This window comes from Palaemon carinicauda, unplaced genomic scaffold (genome assembly GCF_036898095.1).
Source record: "Palaemon carinicauda isolate YSFRI2023 unplaced genomic scaffold, ASM3689809v2 scaffold49, whole genome shotgun sequence".
NCBI classification, from domain to species: domain Eukaryota; kingdom Metazoa; phylum Arthropoda; class Malacostraca; order Decapoda; family Palaemonidae; genus Palaemon; species Palaemon carinicauda.
The window spans coordinates 197,121-217,922 of NW_027171750.1; the positions used below are offsets into that span (position 1 = coordinate 197,121).

The following is a 20,802-nucleotide window of genomic DNA, read 5'->3' on the forward strand; positions in this document are numbered from 1 at the left end:
CGCCCATCAACCTCTCTCCCAACTACAAAGAAGAGGACAAGAGGCTAGCATTGCACCAGGAGGTGTCGCTACTTGTGCAGAAGAAGGCAGTGGTTATAGTCCGGGACCATCAATCCCCGGGCTTCTACAACCGTCTCTTTCTTGTAGCCAAGAAGACAGGGGGTTGGAGACCGGTGCTGGACGTCAGCGCGCTCAACGCGTATGTCACCAAGCAGACGTTCACGATGGAGACGACGAAGTCGGTCTTAGCAGCGGTCAGGCAGGAGGACTGGATGGTCTCGTTGGACTTGAAAGATGCCTACTTTCACGTTCCTATTCATCCAGACTCCCAACCTTTCCTGAGATTCGTTTTCGGAAAGGTTGTCTACCAATTCCAAGCCCTGTGTTTTGGCCTAAGCACAGCTCCTATGGTCTTTACTCATCTGATGAGGAATATAGCAAAATTCCTACACTTATCGGACATCAGAGCCTCCCTCTACTTAGACGACTGGCTGTTGAGAGCCTCCACGAGTCGTCGCTGTCTGGAGAATCTCAATTGGACTTTAGACTTAATCAGAGAACTGGGTCTATTAGTCAACATAGAAAAGTCTCAACTCATTCCCTCCCAATCCATTGTGTACCTGGGAATGGAGATTCGGAGTCAGGATTTTCGGGCTTTTCCATCGGCCCCCAGGATAAGCCAAGCCCTAGAGTGCATCATGAGCATGCTGAAGAGGAGCAGTTGCTCGGTGAGACAGTGGATGAGTCTCACAGGGACCCTTTCATCACTGGCCCTGTTCGTCGAGCTAGGGAGACTCCACCTCCGCCCTCTTCAATTCCATCTTGCAGCTCATTGGGACAAGGGTTCGACTCTCGAAGCAGTCTCTATCCCAATCACCCAAGAGATGAAGACCACTCTCCTGTGGTGGAAGCACAACCTCCTTCTCAGGGAGGGTCTATCGTTGGCTATTCAGACCCCCAATCTTCATCTCTTCTCAGATGCATCGGACTTGGGCAAGGGTGCGACCTTGAACGGACGGGAATGCTCGGGAACGTGGAACGAAGAACAGGGATTACTCCACATCAACTGCAAGGAGCTACTAGCAGTTCATTTAGCCCTGTTGAACTTCAAGTCCCTCCTGCTAGGCAAAGTGGTGGAGGTGAACTCAGACAATACCACAGCCTTGGCTTACATCTCCAAGCAAGGAGGGACCCATTCGAGGAGCCTATACGAGATCACAAGGGACCTCCTCATTTGGTCAAGAGGTCTAAACCTCACTCTGGTCACGAGGTTCATTCAGGGCGATATGAACGTCTCAGCAGATCGCCTAAGCAGAAGGAATCAGGTCATTCCCACGGAATGGACCCTCCACAAGAGTGTGTGCAACAGACTTTGGACCTTGTGGGGTCAACCTACCATAGATCTGTTTGCCACCTCCATAACCAAGAGACTTCCGCTGTACTGTTCCCCTGTTCCAGACCCTGCAGCAGTTCATGTGGATGCTTTTCTACTGAACTGGTCCCATCTCGACCTGTACGCATTCCCACCGTTCAAGATAATAAACAAAGTTCTGCAGAAATTCATCTCGCACGAAGGGACACGGCTGACGCTGGTTGCTCCCCTTTGGCCTGCAAGAGAATGGTTCACAGAGGTACTTCAATGGCTAGTCGACATCCCCAGGACTCTACCTCTAAGAGTGGACCTTCTACGTCAACCTCACGTAGACAGGTTGCACCCAAACCTCCACGCTCTTCGGCTGACTGCCTTCAGACTGTCGAAAGATTCGCTAGAGCTAGAGGCTTTTCGAAGGAGGCAGCCAGTGCGATTGCCAGAGCGAGAAGGGTTTCCACTCGTAGAGTCTACCAGTCTAAGTGGGAGGTCTTCCGAAGCTGGTGTAGAGCCAATTCAATATCCTCTACCAATACCTCTGTGACCCAAATAGCTGACTTCCTTCTACATCTTAGGAATGAGAGATCCCTTTCAGCCCCTACGATTAAAGGGTATAGGAGTATGTTGGCTTCAGTTCTCCGCCACAGAGGTTTGGACCTTTCTTCCAACAAGGACCTTCAAGACATTCTTAAGTCTTTTGAGACGTCTAAAGAGCGTCGTCTATCCACTCCAGGCTGGAATCTAGACGTAGTCTTAAGGTTCCTTATGTCACCTAGGTTCGAACCTCTCCAGTCAGCTTCCTTCAAGGACCTTACCCTCAAGACTCTTTTTCTCGTCTGCCTTGCAACAGCTAAGAGAGTCAGTGAGGTTCATGCCTTCAGCAAGAACATTGGTTTCACGACCGAATCTGCAACATGTTCTTTTCAGCTCGGATTCCTAGCAAAGAACGAACTTCCTTCACGTCCTTGGCCTAGATCGTTTGAAATACCTAGCCTCTCCAACATGGTAGGTAACGAACTAGAGAGAGTTCTTTGCCCTGTCAGAGCTCTCAAATTTTATCTTAAGAGGTCTAAACCTCTTCGAGGACAGTCAGAAGCCTTATGGTGTGCCATCAAGAAACCTTCGAGGCCCATGTCCAAGAATGGGGTTTCATATTATATAAGGCTTCTGATTAGAGAAGCCCACTCTCACTTAAAGGAGGAAGACCTTGCATTGCTGAAGGTAAGGACCCACGAAGTAAGAGCCGTAGCTACTTCGATGGCCTTTAATAAAAACCGTTCTCTGCAGAGCATAATGGATGCAACCTATTGGAGGAGCAAGTCAGTGTTTGCATCATTTTATCTTAAAGATGTCCAGTCTCTTTACGAGAACTGCTACACCCTGGGACCATTCGTAGCAGCGAGTGCAGTAGTAGGTGAGGGCTCAGCCACTACATTCCCTTAATCCCATAACCTTTTTTAACCTTTCTCTTGAATGCTTTTATTGTTGTTTTTATGGTTGTTACGGTAGGCTAAGAAGCCTTCCGCATCCTTTTGATTTGGCGGGTGGTCTATTCATTCTTGAGAAGCGCCTGGGTTAGAGGTTTTGTAGAGGTCCTTTAGTAGGGGTTGCAACCCCATATACTTTGGCACCTTTGGGTTGATTCAGCCTCCAAGAGGAACGCTGCGCTCAGTAAGGAAGACGAACTTAAAAAAGAGGCAGAGTAACGGTTCAATTCGACTTCCTTACCAGGTACTTATTATTTCATTGTTATTTGAGATAACTGTTATATGAAATATGGGATACTTAGCTATCCTTTAATCTTGTGCACTGGTTTTCACCCACCCCCCTGGGTGTGAATCAGCTACATGATTATCGGGTAAGTTTAATATTGAAAAATGTTATTTTTATTAGTAGAATAAATTTTTGAATATACTTACCCGATAATCATGATTTAATCGACCCTCCCTTCCTCCCCATAGAGAACCAGTGGACCGAGGAATAATTGAGGAGGTGTCAACAAGAAGTACTTGAGTACCTGGCCACAGGTGGCGCTGGTAAGTACACCCCCTTCTAGTATTGTGATAGCTGGCGTATCCCTCCATAGAATTCTGTCGGGCAACGGAGTTGACAGCTACATGATTATCGGGTAAGTATATTCAAAAATTTATTTTACTAATAAAAATAACATTTTTCTAAAATCCTCTCATAAAGTTTTGCTGCATGACATATGAGCGTTATACAGTACCTCTATAATTCTTGCATTTGCCTGAATCACCTTTACTTTTATAAAAGGGTTCAGAAATATGTTTTCCCCAGTCTTCAGTAACCGTGCTCTCTAACCAGAATGACAAGGTTAGATCATATAATATCTACTTGTTCCGTAACCGAAATACAAACCACGCTATTTACAAAGGGTTATTACTTTTAGCGTAGCTGAAATGGCGAGCCATTAGAATTTAACGAGGGTGTATTACCCCCGCGCTAGTTAGCGGGGGGGTAGGGGAGTGGTAGCTAGCTACCCCTCCTCCCCCTCACACACAGGTGAATACTCACTTTAACTTTTGGCTCGGACTGTGACAGACGCCTCTGTCTTGGTCCTCGCAGCCATTGTCTGTTTTGTCTTTACTTAATCGCTTACTTTTCTTTTACTCAATATATATGTAAACATGTTTTCATGTTTGTATATATATTTGAGTATAGAAATAAGTAAGTTTCCTTTTCAGATGTGTGTGTGTAGTGTACGATATCTACGTGGAGGCCTCGGCAGTTAGGCCACCACGGCGTATTTTATGGGTGGCGATCGAGTTTGACTTATGTCTTTCTCTCTCTCTCTCTCTCTCTCTCTCTTGAGGTCGTTCACCCTTTTACTACGTGTTACTACTCCCTTGTAGCCTAGCTTCCTTTCCGTGTGGGGGGTTGCTACGCCGTACGTTTGTATCAATTAGTTATGAATCTAATTGTAGTTTTTTTTTGTTTTTCAGCTTGTAGAACGATTCCTTTCGGGGTTTTCGTTCTTTCTTTAGTGTTCATTCATTTTTAAATTACATAATTACATAGTTATAATTGTTATAATTCTGTTTTGGTTACAGCTCTCCTTCCGCGAGTGTAAGTGGTTGTGAGGGCACGTGCCTGTTGTGTAATTCTTGTTCCTTTCCCTCGGGATTCCTCTTCGGAGCCTTCCCGGGGGAATGAATGTGTACTAATATTATTTGTTTTATTTTTTTTTTTACAGTTACCGATCTAGTTCGTTTCTGTAATATAGCAACGGTGTGAGCTGTCTGGTTGAGTCCTGGGGATTCAGCTGTTGCTGCCTCCCCCCTTGTATTTTCGTCAGGGGCGTGTCTCCTTCTACTGGTAGTACTCCCGTGTCGACGGACAGCTCTCCAGTTAATTTTAGAACAGTCAGGAGGCTTGCCTCCTTAGGCGGATAACTTTCCTTTCGAGGGAAGTTTTTCCTGTCCAGGCTTGAGTTTTTCCCCTTTTGGGGGGTTCTTCTCTTGCCTTTTTTTTTTTTTCGTGCGACTATGCTCTTGGTGCTGAGCGGTCGCACCTCAAGGGGCTGGGCAACTGCAGGAGCTCCTCTTCGGAGGATTGCTCCTTTTAGGTCACTGGCTGACCAGTCTCTTCCACGAAGTGTTTCTCTTTCGTTCGCGAGAGAGTACACTCAGAGACTCCTCTTCGGAGGTTTCTTCTGTTGCTGTTGCTGTTGGCCTCCCTCACCGTAAGGCCCACCGTCCGCCTCGTCGTAAGGGCCTCTCATCTCCCTATAAGGGTGCTTGAGGCGCCCTTTTGGATCTCCGTTTGCAGCCTACAACTCCTTTTTCTCGATCTTCCGCCTTAGTGCAGATGGACAGCAGTCTGATCTCGTCTTCCGACGGGCAACGGTCTTCCCGACGGACAACGGTCTGCCCGACGGACAGCGGTCTTCCGACGGACATCAGTCTCCCGGCGGACAACGATCCCTTCGGGGCAAAGGGTTGCCCCCACGGGGGTTCTTCCCTTGCGTGTCAGGGTTTCCCTGCGCGCCCTTCTGCTCATCAGCGCTCTCCTGTTCGTCAGCGCTTTCAAGATGATCTTCCCTGCGGTTCCTGTTACGCGCCCTGTGCGCCCACGTTCGCCCTCGCGATCTAGAACTTCGGTTCAGGTCGGGGTCAAGGACTCTTCTTCTTTGCGCAGGCTTCCACGCGTAGCCTTCTGCTCGTCAGCGATCATCAGCTCGTCAGCGATCATCAGCTCGCCAGCGATCATCAGCTCGCCAGCGATCATCAGCCCGCCAGCGATCATCAGCTCGCCAGCGATCTCCGGATCGCCCTCGTGTGTTACAGCCGGCACTCCAACGTTCTCCAACACTTCTGAAGGAACATGGTTCGCCAGCTACTATCTCACCTGCGCATGCTGATCGCCATCGCGCGACCCTCAAACTGCGGATGCTGATCGCCATCGCGCGACCCTCAACTGCGGATGCTGATCGCCATCGCGTGACCCTCAACTGCGGATGCTGATCGCCATCGCGCGACCCTCAACTGCGGATGCTGATCGCCATCGCGCGACCCTCAACTGCGGATGCTGATCGCCATCGCGCGACCCTCAACGGCGGATGCTGATCGCCATCGCGCGACCCTCAACTGCGGATGCTGATCGCCATCGCGCGACCCTCAACGGCGGATGCTGATCGCCATCGCGCGACCCTCACCTGCGGATGCTGATCGCCATCGCGCGACCCTCAACTGCGGATGCTGATCGCCATCGCACGACCCTCAACTGCGAATACTGATCTTCATCGCGCGACCACACACCTGTGGATGCTGATCACCATCGCTCAACCCTGCGCATGCTGATCACCATCGCGCGACCCTCAACTGCGTATGCTGTTCACTATCACGCGATCGCCCACCTGCAGATGCTGTTCGCCATCGCGCGACCGCTAAACCTGCGCATGCTGATTGCCATCGCGCGATCCTGGTATGCTGATCACCATCACGCGACCCTGCGCATACTGATCACCATCGCGCGACCCTGCGCATGCTGATCACTGCTCGCGATTGCTCACCTTCGCATACTGCTCGCCATCGCACGATCGCTCACCTGCGCATACTGCTCGACCATCGCGTCGGCATATCACAACGCGCCATCGCCAACCTGCGCGTTAGCGCTCACCAGCTCACCACCGATCGCTTGTTGATCCATATCGCCAGCAGTCCTCCTCGCCCACGCGGCAGCGCGTTTCCTCGCCATCGCGCTAACGCTTGCGTTCGCCGCCTCGGACTCGCTCTCATCCACCTGCCCACCCTCACGACCGCTCGCCAGCGCGACCGCTCGCCCGTGCAACCGCGCGACCGCTCGCCTGCGCGCCCACACGCCCACGTGCCTGCACGTCTACGCTCATGCTCTCCAATGTTCGCCCACGCGCGAACCAACGGTTTTTTTCCATCGCGCAGACGGATGGTGTTCCGTCGCGCGAACCTGCAGTGTTTCTTCGCACAAATGTCGGCTTATTTCTTGCAGTATCCATTGCTCGTCTATGGGTTATCGCCCGCCGACCACCAGGAATTCCCGTCGCGCGAGCTCCAGGGCAATTGCGACCACGATTCCCAATGGGGTTTTCGCAGCATGACCAGCCTGGCGAGTTCTTCTGGAGCGTATTTCCAGAACACTGTCTCACCCCGTAAACACAGAGCATGGCACTTGCAAGAATAGGAGAAACCTAAGGGAGATCTGAGCAACACTCCTCTATTCCTGAACCTGGGTTAGCCCTTCCCCGTCATTCCCTGGAAGGATTTTTGGCGGGGGGGGGGGCTTTCCATCGGACAAGGGGTGACTGCTTACCTCTTCCTCTGGGAGCTTACCAGGTTCTTTCCCTCCTCGGTTACGGCCCGAGGTTTGGTTCAAGGAAGCTACAGGAAGATCAAGGGTACTTTCCTCCTCTCGAGCTCAGGCACCTTGGCCTTTCGTCGTTAAGTATCTAACTTGCGGACAAGCTCGATGTTGTACCATCTGGACGCGCTGACTGAGGGCTTCCTTCGGGTGTCTCATCTGTGGAGGTCGACGACCTCAGACACCCTTCCATCCTTGAGAAGAGTTTGTTTGTGCCCAAGGACAGAGACTTAGACAGCTGCTGTGCGGAGTAAATCGACTTCCGGTTTCACTCCTCCAAGGCGCTTTCTTCCAGACTCTGCAGGGCTTCAGCGCCTTTTCTTTCAACCACGTCGGCCTAAGTTATCGGCTACGACAACTGGGACAAGGTGACCAATTGCAGTTTTCTCCTGTCAGGAACAGATGGCACAGGAGACTCCCCCGGGGGGGCATAGTCCTAAAAGGAGTTCACGAACTCTAGGATTGCAGGTTTTTCGCTGGGAGGATGCTTAAGGTTACTCATCCGAATGACAGCTTCCCGATGCCCATTCCCGCATATTCTCTGTGAGTAGCCAAGGATATCGCGCCTGCCGTCTCTGTCAGCGAATTCAGTGTCTCTGAACCTCTATGCCATAGCGTCAGCAGAGTTGCCCGGTTGGGCAGAATGATCCATACCTTAGGCGAAGGTCTTCCTTAGGATCGTCGACGGCTTCACCCCCGGCCCCCTCAGTCGATCCTTTCTTGTAAGGAAGGATCTGAGAGGGGATGTCCATAGTCGACCTCTCAGCCCCGATCAAGTTTGTCGAACAAACTTCGGCCAGCAGAATCGATCAGACTGGTAACGAGGCGACAGGACTCCTTAAACCCTGGATCGGAAGGACGGGTACTTTCAGTTTCCATTCCATCCATCTTCCAGGGTGCTCGTCGAATTCAGCCTAGACTGCAAGTATTCCTGCTTATGATGCAGTGTGGCTATCCCGCCGTGGCATAGCAGGTTTGTTTCCCCAGAGAACTCTCCCTGCCTTCCTCTTGGCCGCTCAGGTGCAGGCTTCCGCCTCCTCAGCTGTTTGGAGGGCTGGTCAACTCCGGTAGGCTCGGGTTTCGACCTTCTTCAGCGCCGGGACAAGCTTCCGGATGCTTACCATGAGTGTGGGCTCATGGTATTTTGCTTGGAGCCTTCTCTTCCTCTGCCTCAACATCTGGAGTATCTGGCCATGATATTGAGTCAACTGCCTTACCACATTGGAAACCCCGCTTCTCGTCCATCCAGCGAGGTTAAGCAACGTCGGTACTTGGATGGGTGACCACCTGGGGACGCCAGATTCTGTTACCACATCCTCCGAGCCTTCCTTTCGGTTGACTGTGGCAAGACTGAGGAGAGTCGCAGTACCTGTTCTCAGTCAAGCAGAGCTTTCAGCCCTACCTTAGAACGTTTCCTAGTTCTTCTTTCCTCATTGACCCGTCTATAGTACGAACGGTCGCCTCAGGATAAGTTCCATGTGGGGCGATCCAAGTTCCGGTGGCTTCAGGCAATGTTTAACCGGACTCCCTGGCCCTATGGGACCAGCGGAACTATTAGACCTGAAATGGGTGTTGACCTATGGAGCCTCTTGATGGTAGTGGATACAGTATTCTCGTCCTTTCCCCACATTCTTGATGCGGTTCTCGGACTCGTCAAAGGAAAAGGGGGGGGGGGGCATGTTCCGGTCCAGGCCTATGGTCAAGACCTGAAGGATACCTCTCCATCATTCAGGCAGGCTTAGGGGCCTTAGTCTGGCCCCTCTTCAGATCCTACAGCTCCTGCCGAGTCTCCCCGTTGCGCGTCGACTTCATTCTAACCAGCAGGGGACGCATTTTCACACCTTCACATCTTGCAGTAGAGATACCGGGATGATTGAGATTCTCTCAATACCACCATCGGCTCTCTCATTCCAGGCAAGGGAATGTTTCTCTCAGACTATCCGAGCAGAGCCTCATAGAGAGAGTGTACCTAGGGGTCTTTGACCTTGGGTAACCAGCAAGTGCTGGTCTGGGGGACCTGATCGCGACAGCTTGGAACCTCAAGCTTCCGCTAGTCTTCCCCCCAGTCTCAGACCCCGAGACACTGGCAAGATGCATTCCGGTGATGGTGGGACAACTTCGACGCCTGCGTCTTCCCTCCTTTTTGTCTGCGGACAATGGGCCTCAACAAGACCAGGTTGTCTGTCAACCTTTCAATGGGAGAGCTCCACTGGGACTACGCGCAGAACGGTTTCTGGACCCTCTGCTTCCCCTGACGGAACTCCCGGGAGAGCTTCTCCCACGGCGCAGACTACTCAAGCAACCACACTGCGACATCTCTCCCGAACCGGGGCGTCGCTTCGGCTTCATGCCTGGAGACACTACGCTTCCTCCTCTAGAAGAGACAACCCGCTACAGTCGCGGTACGGAGGTCGCGTCATCTGCGATAGTCATCCACAGGGGTCTCCCAGGCAAAGTGAAGAGTCTAAGGTGGTTGGTGCCGTGGGAGATATACCTCTTCTCCAGCAATAATGGTCTTATTGCCTTTCGGCGGGAGGAAACTCCTTTCCGCTCTCGGCAATGAAGCCTGTCGCTCAGCCTTTCCCTGACCTTCAGGCTTAAAGGAATAACTTTTTCCTGCCCGCTGGATCTATCCTCGCTCATGCGAAGCTACGATCGTCCCTGCCCTAGTCGGAGGAAGACCTCCAACTTGGAGCATGGCTCGGACTTTTTAGTCCTTTAAGAGATCTTCTCAAGACCCTTTTACGACAGGCCTCAGATTGTATTCCGCCTTGGGTCTTCTGCTCACTCTGGCCACGACCAGTGTGTAAGCAATCTTCTTGGTCTCTTACTACTCCCCCCTTTCTAAGGAAGAGGGGAAGGCAACATTCAGGCTCGCTCCTGAGTTGTTGGCTAGACTCAGAATCTGAGGGTCCCGGCCCTTCGGTCCGATTCATTCAAGATTTCGAGTCTCCATTCTGTGTCTGATGTCCCAAAACCTTCTCTTTCTTGCCAGTAAGGAATCGAGAGGTTAGCGCTGGGAACAGCTGCAGTTTGTCCTCAGTTGCAGCCGATTTGGGAACACAAGGAGGACATGGGGGGAGAGTCACTAGTATACCTCTTCAGCCCGGACTCAAGGACATTCATCTCGTCCTGTCTTCAGACCCTCCCCCGTCACATCGCCCTACAGCACGATGTTGGATACATCGCAACGTCCCTCGCCTTCGAGTAATACTACTCTGTGACGCAGGTGCTACAAGCTGGAGTCTGGAAGCGTCTGATGACCTTCGCAGCCCGCTTCCTGCAGGGCGTGACCCACAGGAGTCTCGATACGTTTTCTATCGCTCTGTGGTGGCTACACAACAGCTGGTCTAACCTCAGGCTCCCTTTTGGACAGGTAGCAGAAGGTTGAGGGCATTGTTATCAGGTTTTAGTCTGCATGAACGAAAGAAGTATGTCTGGCCCTTACTTCTTTCTTCATCATCCCCTCTACGGGGAAGCAGCATCCTGGTCTCTGCATAGCTGACCTCGAACCTCTGCAGGTAAACCATGCTTCCTTGTGTTCCGAGTATTGAGTCAATACTGTCGCGTCCCCCATGCCCTGACGAGGTGGTATTGGGAACGTCCTAACCCAGAGTTCCTTCTGGAACCCCAGGTCAACTGCCTAGGACGAGTCACACTTCTTCCTTCACACACAAGTTTACGTAGGCCACATGGTTCCTTGCGGAGCAAGGAACTTGTGAGGTGCAGGGACTCCTTTTCTCGAGTGCGACTCACTCGGATTCTGAGTCCCCGGGTAAAGCCAAAGCCAGTATGGCTGGGGACTTTCCACCCTTCCTAAGGGATAAGTCACCCTTTGTAAATAGCGGGGTTTGTATTTCGGTTACGGAACAAATGACAAATTCGAAGATAATTTGTATTTTTCCTAACCATACAAACCTTAGCTATTTACACATATTTGCCCGCCAGCCCTGTCCCCCAAGACAAGTCCTACCTCTAAGTGAAAGTGAGTATTCACCTGTGTGTGAGGGGGAGGAGGGGTAGCTAGCTACCACTCCCCTACCCCCCCGCTAACTAGCGCGGGGGTAATACACCCTCGTTAAATTCTAATGGCTCACCATTTCAGCTACGCTAAAAGTAATAACCCTTTGTAAATAGCTAAGGTTTGTATGGTTAGGAAAAATACAAATTATCTTTGAATTTGTCATTTTGCTAGGTCCCCTCCCTATTTGAATAACTCAATTGGTATATTATCATACCCTGGGCTTTTCCCATTTTTCATCTCTTTCAAAGCATTTTCAAACTCATGATAAGTAATCACATCCTCCCTATTTTCTCTGTCAAATTGAAAAATATATTCTTCATTTCCTTCTGTAGTTACATTTAGTAACCTATTGAAATAAGTAGTCCATTTTTCATTAAGTTCTGTAGCCGTGCCAATAATGTTTCCATTTTCATCCTTTATATTATATTGCATTTATCCGTGATCTTCTCTTAATCTCTTCTGATTGATTCCTAGAAGATACATATTCTTCTCTAGTCTGTTGGTTCCTTTCTTTCATCCATTTCATGTGCATTTTGTTCTTCATCTTTATTGCACCTTTTACTTCGCCATTCCACCAAATTGTACGTCTTTTCCTAGTACCTCCAACAAACCTACAGCCAAGTTCTTTCTCCCCTACATCCAAGGCACTCTCCTTTAGTCCCTTCCAATCCCGCTGCTCCAGGTATTGCAACCTCTCTGTAAACTTGTTTTGAAATCTCATTTTGATAACTGGGTCTTTCAAGGATTCTGTTTTTATCATTTTTCTCTTCTCTGTTTGCTCTGTTCTTATGGGAGGAATGTAAATTTTTCCTATGACTAGTCTATGATTTGAATCAAGGGAGACTCCTGGCAATACTTTTAACATTTTCTACAAGCCTCTTATCTGATATAACGACATAATCAATTACTGATTTTTTATCAAACTGCCCTGTGGTTTGATTCCATCTATATCTAGTGTATTTGTGTGAGTCCTGGTTTGTTCCGTAACTGGAGTACAAACCACGCTATTTAATAGGGGTATTACTTTCGGCGTAGCTGAAATGACGAGCCATTAAATTTTAACGAAGATTTACTCCCCACACCGCTAGGTAGCGGGGGTAGGGGAGGGTAGCTTGCACCCCCCCCCCTCACACACCTGTGCTTGAGCTCACTTTGCTCTCGGCTCAGATGGTGGTCGGACGTGCCTGCTTTCATCCTCGCCGTCATTTGCCAGCCATTTAATTGCTTTTGCCTTTTCTTTTTCTAGTTCTGTATATGTGAAGTTGGCCTCTGCGATCATGCGCACCTGCCCTGGGTTTCCCGACCGCCCCTGTGGAACATTCATGTCGGCGGTCGAGACTAATCCTCACGCCCTTTGTCCTTCTTGTAGGGGCCAACGGTGTGATGGCAACAACAAGTGTAGGGAGTGGTCTACCTCCCATTGGGAGAGGTTTTCGCGACGACGGAAGAAGAAGTCCAAACGGGATATTTCTCCTTCGAAGGTTGCTTCGAAAGGAGAAAAACCCAAGGCCTCTTCTTCTGTTGTCGAATCCTCTTCTGAAGCTCCCACCACTTGGTCGGTCTCTTTCGAGAGACCGTCGAGTGGTAGCGTAGATCGATGTATATTTTACCAACCTTGGGACTCGAGAGATGACATCGCTTCCCCTAGCGAAGCAGCTCCACCTCTCCCCCCTGGGGGAGGATATGTCACTAACCTCCTTATTTCAGCTTTGGTCCTCCTTGGGGCTTACGGGTTCGCTCTCCAAGGAGGTTTTGCTTAACTACATCCGATTGGGTGCCGCTGTCATGCAATCTTCGTCACCGTCAGAGGTTGATCATCTGTCTCTTGTCGACTTTGTGGTGTCAGAGGTATCCCATGTGGTATCACCCATCACCTTTGCCTCTCCAAACTCAATGGTAGCTGACGGCTTAATTTCTCTCTTTCCTGTTCAACCTATGAGGGGAAACTAAGTCCATCGTCAGTCTCTCCTGCTAGTGTTTCTCCCCCTCAGGGGAGTTCACTTACAGAGACTCCTCTTTGGAGGACTGCAGAAGGTCAGCTTGCCGATCCAACGGCCCCCAGAGGGCGCATTCGTCCGAAGGCTCGCCTTCCTCTTCACCCTAAGAGGCCTTCCTTCACCTGCGGTGAGGAGACGCCTCTTTGGTTCAACATCTTCGATGCAGTCCACCGCAGAGGAGCCTCGAGACCAATCATCTATCACTGCTCCTGCACTTGTCCTGGACCTTTCTGCAGATCGTTCGCAATCGCCTTCGGTGGAAGGTCGTCCTTTTAAAGAACACGTTGACCTTCCATCCGACAGACCTGCAGACCTGTCGTCGTCATTTCTACATGGGCCTAACAAGGCTCCAGCTAAGGATACGCGCGCACGCTCGCCCATCCTCTCCAAAGGATGCGCGCCAACATTCTCTCACTCGCCCCACATGATTCAACTGCGCGCCCGCGCGCTAGGGATCTTTTTCCTGCAAGCGCGCCCTACAGCTGGTATAGATGCGCGTGAACTCTCTCCTGCACGCCCGCGCGCTCAACGTATTAATCATGCGCGCGTCAACAGTCTCCCGCGCGCTAGCCCCGATATTCTCCCTCGTACGAGCGTCAATATCATCCCGCGCGCGAGACTACTAAACTACGCACGGCAAGGTCGCCATCGCCTCATTCCCCTCCCCGCAAGCGCATACCACCACGCATTGTGGGAGAAGGGAAACATCCAGAGGGGTCCAGGATCCCAAAGCCACCACAGGCGAACTCACCAATGATGGGGACTCCTCTCAGGGATCCTTCAATCCCTGTCCCTTCAAGGGGTATGTCTGACAGCGCATCTGTCAGCCAACAGCTCTGGTTCGGTGCACTGATCAGAGCCGTAACGCAGGCTTTCAAGTCTGTCTTCTCTGAATTAGAACACAAAACCGTGGCTTCTTCTACCCCTTTGAAGAGAAAAAGAGGAGTTCCTGACGCGGTCACTTCCCCAAGTGCGAAACTGACTCCACGCAGACCTTCAAGGCAGGTTCCTTCTTTTCCTCAGACTGCTTCTCCTTCCATTTCGGACGAAGATTTCCCGTCCTCAAGTGAATCACGCGAAGCGAGACTTTCCCCCATTGCACCAATGGGGAAACCTCTCCTCGCACCGAGGGGTCTACTCAATCGGAGATTGAAAGGAACATGCCACCCTCGTCAATGTTGGAGTCCTACAGCATGTTCTGACTCTTGCTAGTCTCCTCCTGCTCTAGGATTTGCAGTGAAGTCTCCTTCTATCCCCAAAGGCTCCATCCTAGTCACTCAGAGAATGTCCGCGACTCTCCCCAAGAAGAGCCTTTGGGGATAGAAGGAGACTTCACTGCAAATCCTACAGGAGGAGGAGACCAGCAAGAGTCAGAACATGCTTTTTGGCAAGGGGTTAAGAGTACCAGGGACAAGATCTCACAACAGCTCTCCGAGATGTCCTCCTCCAACCGTTCCGGAGCCACCAACAAGCTCCTCTCACCTCCTCGCGTACAGCAGTGGAGGTACTTCAAGATCCTTGAGGAGCCTTGTTTAGCTCTTTCTCGCTGGAAGAGCTAATCAGGGGAGTCCCTCTTGAGAAACTCTCCAACTGGCAGGTCTCATTCTCGGCAGCCGAGATCCTCAACCAGGAGAAAGTTGCGAAGTGTACTATGCAAGCCACTTTGTGGCTCGATATCTGGTTGAGGACCTTAGATATCCTGATACGTTCTGAGGATTTCTCAAAAGAACGTACCAGGAAAGCTATGGAAACCTTCCTTCTCCCAGGTACTCGCACGATCGAGTTTCTGGCCCACCAAGTCTCGAACTTGTGGGCAAATACCATCCTGAAATGTCGGGATGCAGTAGCTGAGAGATTCCATCAGAAGGTCCCTAGCACCGAGATCAATAGGCTCAGACAGTCCTCCCTAGAGGGTTCCGTCTTTTTTGAGCTTAAGGATGTGGAACATGCCGCTGAGAGGTGGAGGAAGTCTCATCAAGACTCCCTCCTTCATAGGGGTTTAACATCCAAGCCCTATAAGCCTCCAGCACCACAGCAGTCCCGTCCAGTCAAGACCATTAAGACGACAACAGCAGCGAAGACCTTGGTGTCTAAGCCCTAAGGAAAGGCAAAAAATCCTCCAGGGAAGGCAAGAATCCTAGAGGGAACAGCCGAGGCCGCAAACGCTAGGATAGGCTGTCCCCTTGCATGTCCACCAGTGGGGGGATGCCTACAAAGTTGCTCAAACAGGTGGAAGCAACTCGGGCCAGATTCCTGGACAATCTCCGTGATCAGTCTAGGATATCGTGTCCCGTTCATAACATCTTTACCTCCCCTGACCACGAATCCAGTGTCATCGAACTCCCTTGCCATGGGATCGGCAAGGGAGTTGAAGAAGGGCGCTCTCCAAGTGTCCTCGACGAATCTCCAGGCTTCTTCAGTCGACTCTTTCTTATAAAGAATGCATCTGGAGGCTGGAGACCATTCATCGACCTCTCAGCTCTGAACAAGTTTGTCAAACAAACTCCGTTCAGCATGGAGACGGCGGACACGGTCAGACTAGAAGTAAGACCCCAAGACTTCATGTGCACACTGGACCTAAAGAACGCGTACTTCCAGATCCCAGTCCATCCGTCTTCAAGGAAGTACTTAAGATTCAGCCTAGACAACAGAAAGTACCAGTTCAAGGTGCTGTGCTTCGGTCTCTCCACAGCACCACGTCTTCACCGAATGTTCACCCTAGTATCATCTTGGGCACACAGGATTGGCATCCGTCTCCTCCGTTATCTGGACGACTGGTTAATCCTAGCAGACTCGGTGTCAACCCTTCTTTAACACCGAGACAAACTTCTGAGACTTTGCCAAGATCTGGGGATCATGGTAAACCTCGAGAAGTCTTCACTGCTTCCCACTCAAAGACTGGTATACCTAGGCATGATTATAGATTTGTATACTGTAGTTAGGAAAATACCAATTATCTACGAATTTGTCATGTTTAAAGAATCCATTCATGATCATTAGGTGATTTCTTATGCAAAAAAATATTAGGTTTTCTCCTTCAATGTTTCTTGTTTCCTCTCCAAATGGGCCTATTACACCCTCTATCCCTCTTCTCTCACAGCCAATCCGTGCATTAAAATCTCCTCGTAGTAGGTTGATGCCGTCTGGCTGTCCCTCCAAATGTAATTCTAAAAGTTCCATAAAAGTATCCTCTTGTGTATGGCCTTGCTGTGGTGCATAAATCTGAAAGACATTATAATTTGTGTTCTTTATTCTAAATGTGCAACTAATAAGTCTTTTGCTGATCAAATGTACTTTTTGTATATGGGGGCAAGTCTAGGTCCTACGATCATAGCAACACCATGCTTTCTGATTCCTGCATCTACTCCACGATAGATCAGTACATATCCATCTCCTAGGTCCTGTCCTGCGCTTTCACCTCTATGCCTGGTAGTTATTCTGAAAACACAGGACGCCTCCGGTAGGCAACGGCTCTTGTAACAAAGATTATTACTATTAATCACTTTAAAAATTACCAAGAGCCTACATTTATACATAAAAGAAATAATACTCAACTTATCAGAGGCAGACGAAGTTGGAGAAAGCATAATAAAGCGATTAAATCCAAGATTTTGCGAGAAACACAGGAAAAAACACCGAGTTGTTAAGCTACGCAAAAAGGAATACAGATGGCGCCAGAATCGGCGCAATGCACGCTTACGAAACGGGAGAAGAGAGAGCCTTGCGAACGGCTCTCCTTTTTCTTTCTCGTTTTCGTTTTCTTGCCAATTGACCCCTTCGAAGTGTTATCTCTGTTCGGGGTGCAGATTGCCATGTGGCGTGTCAAGAATACGTCCTCTGATATTTCGCAATATCCCTGGTACTTTCATTAGGGATATTCGCTCCAGGAGTTAGAATTCTGGGTACCTTAAGGTAAATTCTCTGGGAATATCGCCGTAGTTGTAATATACCCTAGGAAGCTACCCTATAGGAACTTCCCATCAGGACGACATGGACATCTCACCCAAAAATAGATTTTTCGCTTCGCTCAAAATCCGTTATTTCATAAGTAATTTGTAATTTTCCTAGCTATGCAAACTTGAATCATTACCTCTGCCAACAAATTTGGAAGGAGGTTATGTTTTACCCCGGTTTGTTTGTAAACAGCTTCCAAACCATAATTTTAATTGTAGATTAATGAAACATGCAGGGATTAACTGTTATGTAAAAAATTGGAAATGATTAAATTTTGGAAGGTTGGCCAAGCAAAATGTCCAATTCACGTAATCAGCCACAATTTTGTACATTGTTGTCACAGAGATTTCAAATTTTAGTTTATATTTGAGTGTATGAAAATCAACGCACATTAATACATGTTAAGGTCAAAGGTCAAGGTTTAAGTACAAGCTTCTGTGGTGAGGAATGCGCTATACTGAGTGCCCCTCTAGTTTATTTATATTTCCCACCTCATTCACGCGACAAGTCCTGACCAAGAACAGAGTGATAACAAAGGAGCTAGCTCTGACACCCTGAGCCAGGTGGGAATAATCTGCAACCGTACAATGTTGCTAACCCCATGATATTTCATCAATTTTGTTGTAACAAAACAACAGAGGTAACCCATATAAAGAACTCAGGTTTGTATAGCTAGGAAAAACACAACTTTCTTTTAAAATTTGTAGTATTTTGGCCGTTAATAAACTTGTCTTTTAATCGTATATGTTCTGACCTAAAAACAAACCTTTTGTTCTTAAAACAAGAGAAACTTCATTAAAAAATGATATTCTTTGATTTTTTTTACTTCCATTTACGTATATCAATTCTACTGCCATTTCCTCTTCATGCTGCTTATTCTATCTGTTGAGATACTACCGCTAGAGTTATTGGGTCGTTTCAACTGGCCATATTGTACTACACTAGATCCCCTTCTGGTTACTGCTCATTTTTCCTTCGCCTACACATACACCGAATAGTCTGGCCTTTTCTTTCCCATTCTCCTCCGTCTTAATTCACCTGACAACATTATCACCAAACAATTCTTTTTTGCTTAAGGGGTTAACTACTGCACTGTATTTGTTCTGTATCTACTTTCTACATGGTAAGGATAGAAGAGACTTTAGCTATGGTAAGCACCTCTTTTAGGAGAAGGATACAGTACTCTAAAATCAAACCATTGTTCTCTAGTCTTGGGTAGTGCCATAATTGTACCACTGTCTTGGGTTAGAGTTCTTTCACTTGAAGGTACACTCGGTCACACTTCTGTTTCCTTATTTTCTTTCCTCACCAGACTATTTTCCCTGCTGGAGCCCTTTGGGCTTATAACATCCTGCATATTCAATGAGGGTTGTAGCTTAGCTAGTAATAATAATAATAATATTTACATGTAATTTTAACAGGTATGGACATTTTCCTAACCCTAAAATGATGGTCAGAGATTTTATTCTTGTGCCTCTGATATTTTGTTAGTAATTTTATTAGTAAAGAGTCTTTTCTTATGTATTTGTTTACACTTTTGATAACAATCTTCAATCAATCTTGGTAAATCTGAATGATCCATCTTCTTTCAGGATGTCTGAGAAACTAAGTTGCTCAACTGAGGTGGATTAAATAGCGTCTTGCACGGTCTGCTCGTTAATCCTGTTGCTAGGACACTTTCCAATCACAGAGCTTTTCCAGGTATGGTAATATACTCTTCCATTTAGTTCATTGGTTTCCAAGAGACCAGATATAAGTTGATTTTCACTCTATAAAGGGCTCTTAACTTCCAAACATCCAGATATACAAACATATTTCCAACTGAAATTCTAAATGTCAGATATTTTATAAAAAGTTCATGATGAAACGCTGTAATTGAACAAAATGATTTCATTTAATGCAGAACTTTCATTACTTAGCTGCTACCATTTTATATAATCCTTATACAGTATTGTGCGAAATACAGTACTGAAAAGTACACTTATAAAACTACTTAACTAAGATTTTATTTTTGTAGACTGACCTAAAGTTGGAACTGACATGCAAAGAGGGATACAGTACAGTATTACTGCATTGTCAAAAGGGCTTATAAGTGTAAAGGTCACTTCCTATCCATTTCATGTTATTTCATAAGATTTTCTTTCAGGAAATGTTTAGAATTAGTTTTTTATTCATACAATATATTGCTGAATTTTATATTTGACTTCTGGAGTAAAAATCCACATCATTATTTAGTAAAATTTGAGATCATTTTTATGTAATCTCATTGCAGACAGAAATGTTCCCCAGTTTCCATTTAGTGCAGTGTGCCCTTTTGAAAGGGATTGGTGCACTAGTTAAATGTTAGAGGTACCTCTAATAATAATAGCTTTGCTTTTTAGGTATTTTTATATATACCAGTATCTATTTATTCTTTAAATATTAGAAATTACTTAAGGATTGGAGTAAAGTGTCTTTTGAAAGGATTGGGGAACTAGTTAAAATTTGGAGGGATTTATAGCATTAATATTTTTGGTTTTTAAGTAATTTTACACAACCCTGGAATTATTTTATGTTTAAAAGTATATTAGAAATATTTTACGTAAATGCTACTATAAGAATTTCATACTCTCAAAAGCCTAAAAGTGTAGAGAAAATAAAGTCATTTATAAAAACATAAGGACAAGGGTAGTTGAAAAGAGGCCAATATTGTAAAAAAAGAAAAAAAAAATATAATTGCATTTAGCATAATGGTCAGCTTGGTTGATGCTGAAGATATACACTGTTTTAGAGACTGAAAGATTCATTTCTATTTTCTTTATGCAATTTTTCTGTTTCACTAACATCAGTATAGATATTCTTTATTATTGGATTTTTATTAATGAAGCAAAATTAATTTAGAATGATGTACTGTAGTGCATTTGTTTTATACACTTTATTTGACAACTCACTCTGTAACTTTATAACCAAAATTTGGAACGATAGGTTGGTTTTGTAGTATATTCATAAGCCGAAAGAATGTTTGAGTTTTCAACACTCCCAGTTTAATGTATATAGTCATCCCCTGCTTATCGAGGATTCGCATATGAAACCTGACTATTTGTTGACTTTTCTAGTTGGAAATCAAAGTCATGGGTTTCAGGTTAGGCTTAGCCTAAGTCAAAATCTAACTAAATTTGACTTACAAACAGCTTGTAACCCATTATATTTGTAAGTTTAAGGACCTTCTGTACTGTTTATTTCTTCGTTTTGCAGATCTTGTGGAAGATGGGCATCTCACGGCACCCCAGATGTTTGTCCAGCAGTTTCCAGTCTAATCGGAGCCTTGGGCCTTATCTTGGTCCCCTCGTCACCAGAGAAAGATGCTGTCTTTTGTTTGATAGCTGGTAAGTAAATTGGAAATTACCTGGGGATTTTCCAAAAACTTATTTCTAACATTTATTGTCTGTCTTATAGATTCTGTTAACTTTTTTCCTGTTTACACTTGATACATTTGTCCCTTTCAAAAGACATATTATTTATGAAGAGGTGAGTGGTATCCATATTGTAGATCAATTAAGTGTGCTTAATTACCCTGAATTAGTTTAGATGGGTTGTGTCCTTACAGTTGAATATTACGATTA

General features: G+C 47.2%; 1 long non-coding RNA gene across 3 annotated transcripts in view; it reads left to right on the top strand.

Moving 5' to 3' along the window:
- The window catches only part of LOC137637008 (uncharacterized), a 41,168-nt gene that overhangs the window by 8,121 nt on the left and 12,245 nt on the right, over positions 1–20,802 (top strand). For all 3 annotated transcript variants that reach the window (XR_011043348.1, XR_011043347.1, XR_011043346.1), the window contains 2 exons: positions 18,793–18,901; positions 20,435–20,565. This is a non-coding gene — a long non-coding RNA (uncharacterized lncRNA). The remainder of the gene's footprint in view (positions 1–18,792; positions 18,902–20,434; positions 20,566–20,802) is intronic.